The sequence below is a fragment of the Osmia lignaria genome, chromosome 4, assembly GCF_051020975.1.
Source record: "Osmia lignaria lignaria isolate PbOS001 chromosome 4, iyOsmLign1, whole genome shotgun sequence".
Lineage (NCBI taxonomy): Eukaryota > Metazoa > Arthropoda > Insecta > Hymenoptera > Megachilidae > Osmia > Osmia lignaria.
In genome coordinates, this window is record NC_135035.1 from 5,277,359 (window position 1) to 5,285,149 (window position 7,791).

General features: G+C 31.9%; 1 non-coding gene across 1 annotated transcript; it reads left to right on the plus strand.

Moving 5' to 3' along the window:
- Positions 1-746: 746 nt before the first annotated feature.
- Positions 747-867, plus strand: LOC117603608 (5S ribosomal RNA). The gene has a single exon (XR_004581253.1). It is a non-coding gene; the product is annotated as a 5S ribosomal RNA (ribosomal RNA).
- Positions 868-7,791: the final 6,924 nt, after the last annotated feature.

A 7,791-nucleotide genomic window follows, 5' to 3' on the forward strand; every position in this document is an offset into this window, starting at 1 on the left:
GTGGAATTAAACTTCATTATCACTTTATCTAATGTTGGTAATGTTCTATGCTAAAATTGAATTGATCATTTGTTCTTAAAATAGTTGAAATCGAGTTTGGCTGAAGTTTTGTAAATAGCTTCATTTTACATTTTTGGCAACTCGGAAGTTAAAATCCAAAAATATTACCTGCTGTCGGTTTAAAACTTTTCAAACCTAACCTGACTTATAAAATACGATATCAAACATTAGGGATATGTTTAGATAAGTATATATTGTTCTTCCCACTCTATTATACGAGTATGTATTGCAATCTTATTCTATGCTATATTGGTAATGCAGAGAATGACATTACCGTAATAAAATGTTTCTCGCAGAATTGTAAGTGTTAACCGTTGAATCCCCAGAAATGCTTCTTATTTGTGAGGAACTTATTCTTTACGTATTAGCAAAATCAGAGCATAAAAGTTTTCAATATCATAAAATGATAACACGTTTTCTGCAAATTTTGTGTCTTAACCTTCCAGTTGCCAAAAATTCTTCTCGTAAACATTCTTCTTCTGTAAAATGGCTATCTGTAAAAATTTCAATCGAATCGCATTTGACAGATTTTCAGAAATACAGCTGTATTAACCACATTTTCATGCAAACGTAGTAGATTATGTAATGGAATATCACGGATATGTACAACTAATTAATTTTTTAATTACATTGTATGTTTCTTCGATCTTTACTAGTTTTCTCTTCTAACAAACCTTCTGTTTTCAACTAACGGCCATACGACTTAGGACCACTACCGGTTCTCGTCCGATCACCGAAGTCAAGCTAAGTTCGGCGCGGATAGTACTTGGATGGGTGACCGCTTGGGAACTCCGCGTGCTGTTAGTTCTCTTTTTTTTTCTTAAATTAAAAAAAAAATTGACAGCCGTAGTCAATAAAACTCTCCTAATTATACAAATCTTCGAATACAGTTTGATTACAGTGTATACGATAGTTGGTCCACCATATGTGCGGTTCAAAATTTCGATGTTTCCCAAATTTGAACGCCGCGCGTAAATGCGTAAAACAAAAGACTATCGGAACTCATTGTCATAATATAAAACAAGCGAGTGTGAGAGCGAGTTGATTCAAAGTTGCTTGAGAGTAAAATAATTGCATGTTATTGATTTCATGATATGCAATATGAATTATAATGAACACGTTAAATGCCATGGGAGTCATCGGTGACTGGCACCGTAAATTACACATGCCTGAATAATTAAAAGAAGTCAATAGAAAAACATTATTTCAAATAATATTGCTTTTATACAAATAATGTAAAATAGCACATAAAATGCATAAAATTTGAAATTTGAAAATTAACTACTCCTATTCTTGATACTGAAAGCTTAAATACATCCCACAACAAATGCCCATTTTAAAGTATACGAAATATACAGTAAATGAAGTTTCACCTTAGAAGTTTAAAAGGAGTCACAAATGAGACAGTTTCATTAATAGAGAAAATCTTTATGAATCGTATATTATAACTTTAAGGAGCAAAATATTAAACTTGAGAAACTAAAAAGGATTGTAATTATTCAAAACCTCTTCGCAACTTTTGCGCCATCCTATATTTTCATCCAAGCACTTATTTAAAAATGTATTATGATATAAACAACGTAAATGTTAAATATAAGCATTGTAAATGTTAAATATAACATCAATGACTTTATTGCTGTGAGTACACAACGAATTGCTGCAACGGTAAAAAAAGTATTTCATATCGAAAAAGAGGTATGAGGAAGAGGGAAAAGCAAGAATGTTGGTAATCGTTAGCAGCCCCAAGGCATGCGTAACAACTAACCGCACGATTACACGGAAGTTGATTGGCAAACAATCGTTAGAACCGATCGACAGGTTCTAACTCTGTATTAAGGTCTCGTGCGTTTGTTCGTTTTATATGTGCAGCCTTAAACTGCCATCGAGAGTCACAAGCGTGATTATGTATGGTAAAGAAAGTGAAACGCGATGGAAATTCAGCCTGAAAAGGTGAACAAAACAAGCGCCCCATTACTCATTAGCGACTAATGTCAACTTGGAGTTAGAAAACGATATTAGAAACGATAATAACAAATTTTTAGGTTTAGCGACTTTTCGCATATTTTGTATCAAAATATAGTGACTTTTATTAATATTCGCCTTGAATGTTACAAATGGCTAGAATACCATACTATTATTGATACTATATCTATATTATGAGGATACCATGGCATTCTAAATAAATATTAATGAATCATTATTTGGAATTAAAATACGCGAAAAATCGCGAGTTTAATTGGAAATCTGGAATAATAATAATAAAATCTAATAGTTAGAATACAATGGTATTAATATAATTATTATCTATTAATAATCAATGCTTCAAAAACAAAATTCACAGTTTTTGATATTTTATAGATTGTAAAATATTCATGATGAATCGGTGGAAAGTAAGCGTAGAAGGAAGCGTAGAAAAATTGTGAATCACACCAAAACTGAATTATTAAATAATAGGGAAAAAATGACTATAAGTGCGTTTGATGGTCAGAAGTTTCAAACCAAGAATCTTCAATTTTTCGAGGAAAATATTAAATATTAATGTACTCAATTGCTATTGTAGATTACTAGAAAAAGATATGGTTACTAAGAAGAAAATGGCAGATTAATATTGAATCTGATAGAGAACTTGTTACATGCAGTGAATAGATTATAAACGTACAGATTAATAAGTGATGTAATTGTAATCTGGTTTTATGAATTGATGGGAGTATCCAATTACTAATTGTTATTGATTACTTTGTAACTTAGCTATAATTAGTAGATTATATCTATAATTAGTAGTAATTAGTAATCCATTAATTCATTAACTCTCGAATAGCGGACCATGAAGGGAGTCACAGTTTTGATATAATTTGTATTTAATATTATTTACAATTTCTAAATTTTACACTGTTGCTTTAAAAATTATTCATCCAAACTATGAAACTCTTTCATTCAAAAATGATATATTTAGTCAAGTTTGAGTCACGACTGACCCAGGCTTTGCTGTTCAAGGGCTAGTAGATTATCTATCAATAGATTAGTTGGATATGATTATATCTATTATAATAATTAGAGATTTTACAAATTGAGGAAGTGAATTTTAAACTTATTGATATATAATTACAATTATCATTAATTTAATTGCTTTAATTAATTACTGCTATCACTTTAATACTATCTAATTAATTCTGCTAATCAGTTAATTATGAAGGTGACACAAAATGTCTGCAAAAATCGTTTAACAAATATTTTAAAAGGTATGAAGTAAATATTTCATTTGGTATAACTTTATATTCAATTGCTTAGTATCAGTTGCATTAAATTAATTTGACAAAATGCTTATAATAGTACTTTAATATAATTCATCAGCAAAAGAACATTGTACACATATCAACAATAATCATTTGTTAATATATACATTTTTATGTTTCAGTCAAAATTTATTTAATTTCTATTATTCTATTATTTGATTCATTAATCCGTTAAAACAACCGGTCGATTGAGATAATGAGAATATAAATAGAAACAACCACAGTGGTGAATAATTTATGATGTTTTACAAATGAAGGTGAGACTGCAAATAGACGAGTAAGAATTGCATTATGCCTGTAATAAAAATAAACATGCTGTGAGAAAACGATATTAGAAAACGAGTTCAAGTCGGTGAAAGTAATGCCGATCGGAACAGGTATCGTTAGTAAAAATTTCATTCAGAAAATTTCACAATATTATCAATTCATTATTCATGACACATTCTTGCAAGGATTAAGTGTTACAAATACAGTGGGAAGCATAGAGGGAAAAACGTTATTTCATATTTCTGATTTATCATTATTTGAAATTTATAAGAAAATTTATTGTGTAAACTAGAACTAAATAAAAAAAGAGGTTAGATTGCAGTTTCCCGGGTAATTGATCTCGACTATTTTATCGGATAAATCAAGGTCGAAGAAGACGATAGGAAGTGTCCCGAGATCGATATCACGTTACAAAATTATGGCCATTTTAAAAAATCACAATTTGGAGAACTAAGGAGAACTAAGCTAAGCTAATTCAAAGGCTAGCTATTCTAGCTGATAAGTTGGGTTGGGTTAGGTTATTTTTTGAATTCGAAATTATCGGAAAATTTTTGAAAAATTGTAATTTTTTTAAATGGCCATAACTTCGTAACGACACTTCCTATCGTCTTCTCCGATCTTGATTTATCCGATAAAATAGTCGAGATCAATTACCCGGGAAACTGCAATCCAACCAAAAAAGGAATTCCTACATTCAAAACTCTTACTCGATTCCATTGGCGTAATTTAGATAAGGACCAAAATGCAGACTAGTACCCTTATCAGAAGTTATTAAAATAAGTAAAAAGACATTTGTTAGCGTGTAAAATGTATTCTTAATAGAAATAAACATTTAAGTAAAAATGCAATGGAATATAAGCAGAAGCGTTAAGTATGGTATGGTATAGCTGTCGTGAAATCACACCTTATTGATTTAGGAATATAGAATACTAGACTTTACAATCGAGAATTAAAAACTACGACAAATTAGTAAGAAAGTTGATAGAAATAAAACTGATGTGAAGTACATATTTATATATTAAGATATTCAAATTTCGCGCCATTTGACATAACCTATTCTTCTCATGTGCGCGCAATATCTTGAGTTTCTCGTCACAGCCGACTCTAGTACTAGCCATGCTGAACAACGTGGCAACACCGCTCACGTGACAATCGGGAGTCCTATTTTCAAAAACCGAGTCCTGTGCTCGGAATTGTAATTAACGTCTTTTTTAATTAAAAGCTGTAGTAACATACACTATTTTCTGTTAATTATGTATAAACAATATATAAACGTTGCAACTATGGCAAATAGAAGTGATGTGGTAGTATAAAATTGTTATAAATGTGATATAAATTTTGTGTACTCTCGAAGTAGTTTGGTGTTGTGAAGCATGATATTTGAAATATTTACAGTGGTTTCAAGAAAATTTAGGTATGAAGCGAAATGAAACCATCTTTGGATCAAATTGAAACATTTAGGAATTGATAAACATGTATATAAGTTAATAAAAACCTTGAAACAAGCGAAATTATTGGAACGAAACCAAAGAGGTTATGTGAAGTCCAGAGAGTAGCCGAGAGTCTGACGACGTTGATTGGTTGGGAGTCTGGGAGTCCGGGAGGCAGATAGAGTAGGGTAGGTGTTGATATATTCAGACCGGACTCCCGCGGTGTTGCCATTTTTACTTCAGCACGGCTAGTAACTTACTAGAGTCGGCTGTGCTCTCGTGTACTGTCCACTGATTCCAAGAAGTCCCATGAGAATATCGCCACCTGATTGGTCGCACCACATCTCAGCTCACACGTACTTTCGGTCGTAACGAATGATTGGTCGAAGAGATCACATCTACTAATTAGGGGATCGTGTAAACTAGGGGATCAGTCGATGCCCTCTTGCCCTTGTGCTGTTCAGCGAGACTTCTTGTGATCGGTGGATAGTACAAATAATAATTACATTAATAAAGGAAAAGAAGTAAAATCTTATATTCCTGTTTTTGAATTACTATATATGTAATACGAAATTTATGATACAAATGGAGTCAGGGTGATTCTACGGCTCAAAATAAGACGAAGATGAAGAATAACAAAATTGCGAGGTAGGCTTCGTTTTCGAGAATGGTGCATTTGAAAATCAGTTTACGTACGCGTGTACTTAACTAATAACCAATGTTAAGGATTATTTTGTATTATTTTCTCGAGTTTTATCAGTGTGGAAACGTGAAAAGAATAGTTAATTCTGAAGATATTGTAAGTTTTGAACATTTAAAACGACGAATCTTGCATTTGAAGAAATCAAAATCTGGGATACGCAGCAAATAGTAAGACAAAATTTAGTTCAAAGACTACAACTTTGTATACTAGAAAATAATCAACATTTTAAACAATATCTTGCCTAAAAAGTATACACTAAACAAATAATAATAAACTAAGCTCAACTAACAATACAATGGTTACTTTATTACCATTATTTATTACGTTTAATGTGTATAAAATCAGTTATAACAACGTTCTATGGTGGAATCGGTAACATCGGTTATTAATTAAGTACACGCGTACTTATACTGATTTTCAAATGCATTCTTCTCGAAAACGAAGCCTACCATGCAATTTCATTAATCTTGATTTTCGTCTTATTTTGATCCGTAGAATCATCCCGACTCCATTTGTACCATGAATTTTGGAGCACCCTGTATGTACGTATAAATTAAATTTTTCATTTGTCAAAAAAGAAGAGGAGTGAATAATTTGGAATAATATAGAAATAAATTTAATTAAAATTGGGGCTTTCTCCATGGTCTGTCGTCCAATGGTTAACAAACTTCTATTAGTTATTATAAGGAACATAAAATTGAAAAAATCATAGATTTCACAAACGTGCAGCAGTTAATAAATCTGAGAGAAGAACCGCACAAACTTTTTCCGGTACCCAATGGTTACGCCAATGCTTGGTCCCTTTCTTGATGACGATAATTTGACATCGAGCATCGGTCATCTGAAGTAGAAGTGAAACGTCGAAAGTAGCCAGCCTCGTACCATCACGATCGCCGGAATAAAAGTGAAAAGGAAATGGAATACGCTTCTTGTAAACAGGACTCGTCGTATTAAGCCGAGTGTGACATAACGGTGACATGAATGTCTTCAGCACTAATCTCTCCAAGTAAAATGAAACGCGTACTTACGGCTATTAAGCTCCTGTCAACGTGCCCCGGTGTTCACGTGTCCACGTTTGCTCTACCGTTTCAGGAAAATCTGTCTGGCAAGCGTCGCTAACAGGTTTCCCATAGAATCACATGAATCGGCGTCATTTTCCTGCTGGATGAGGATTACATGTAACGAATTTGAAAGTTGAATGCAATAAACGTGAAACGACTCTATAATCGTAAAATTGACAAGCACCATTTGAATAATTTAAGACGAATGTTCGTCCATTATTCGAAGTAGTATATTAAGATACTGTAATAGTAAATGAACTTCCAAGACTTCCTTTTTTAATCCTCGGTAACATATACAGGACAGTGGCGTAACTATAATTGTCTGATAGATGGGTCAATATCTCGTTAGTATCATGATAATATTAAATCTAATTTTTTACATTCTTTTGTTCCCGAAAATGTTATTTGAAATTTTTGAAAATATTCTGGAAGTTATTAAAAAAAAGGTTTTTAGTTTCCTGATAAAGATGTCAGCTGATCCTTCTGACCCCCTCCCCCCAGTTGCGCTGCTGAAACAGAATGTTCCAATTCCAGTTGATGAACTTCCAGGATCTTATAGGAAATGATATTTTGAACCACGAAGTTTTAATAAATTTAAAGTAAATTAAAAAGTAACAAAATAAATAACCTGTAATCGCTATAAGATGTTCCTCCTCCCCCATTCCCACCACGAAACAATGTATATTTTGCTAGAAACATCTTTTACAATAATAAACTTTTTTAGAAGTTAGTAAAGATTCAAATAACACACCCTGTATAGAGCATGATTTTTCTTTCAATTAATTAATTAAATACAATTGTAGAATAAATATGCATTTGTAATTTAAATCTTGAATTCCTTGAAATTTTTCACTAATTTAACTTATCAGTAATTCATTAATTTTATTTTATTTATTAACTGTGAATGTTTCAATTTTGTGAGTCTAATTCTTAGTTAAATTATGTTAACCTCGCCTCTTCAATTTAAGGTGCTTACA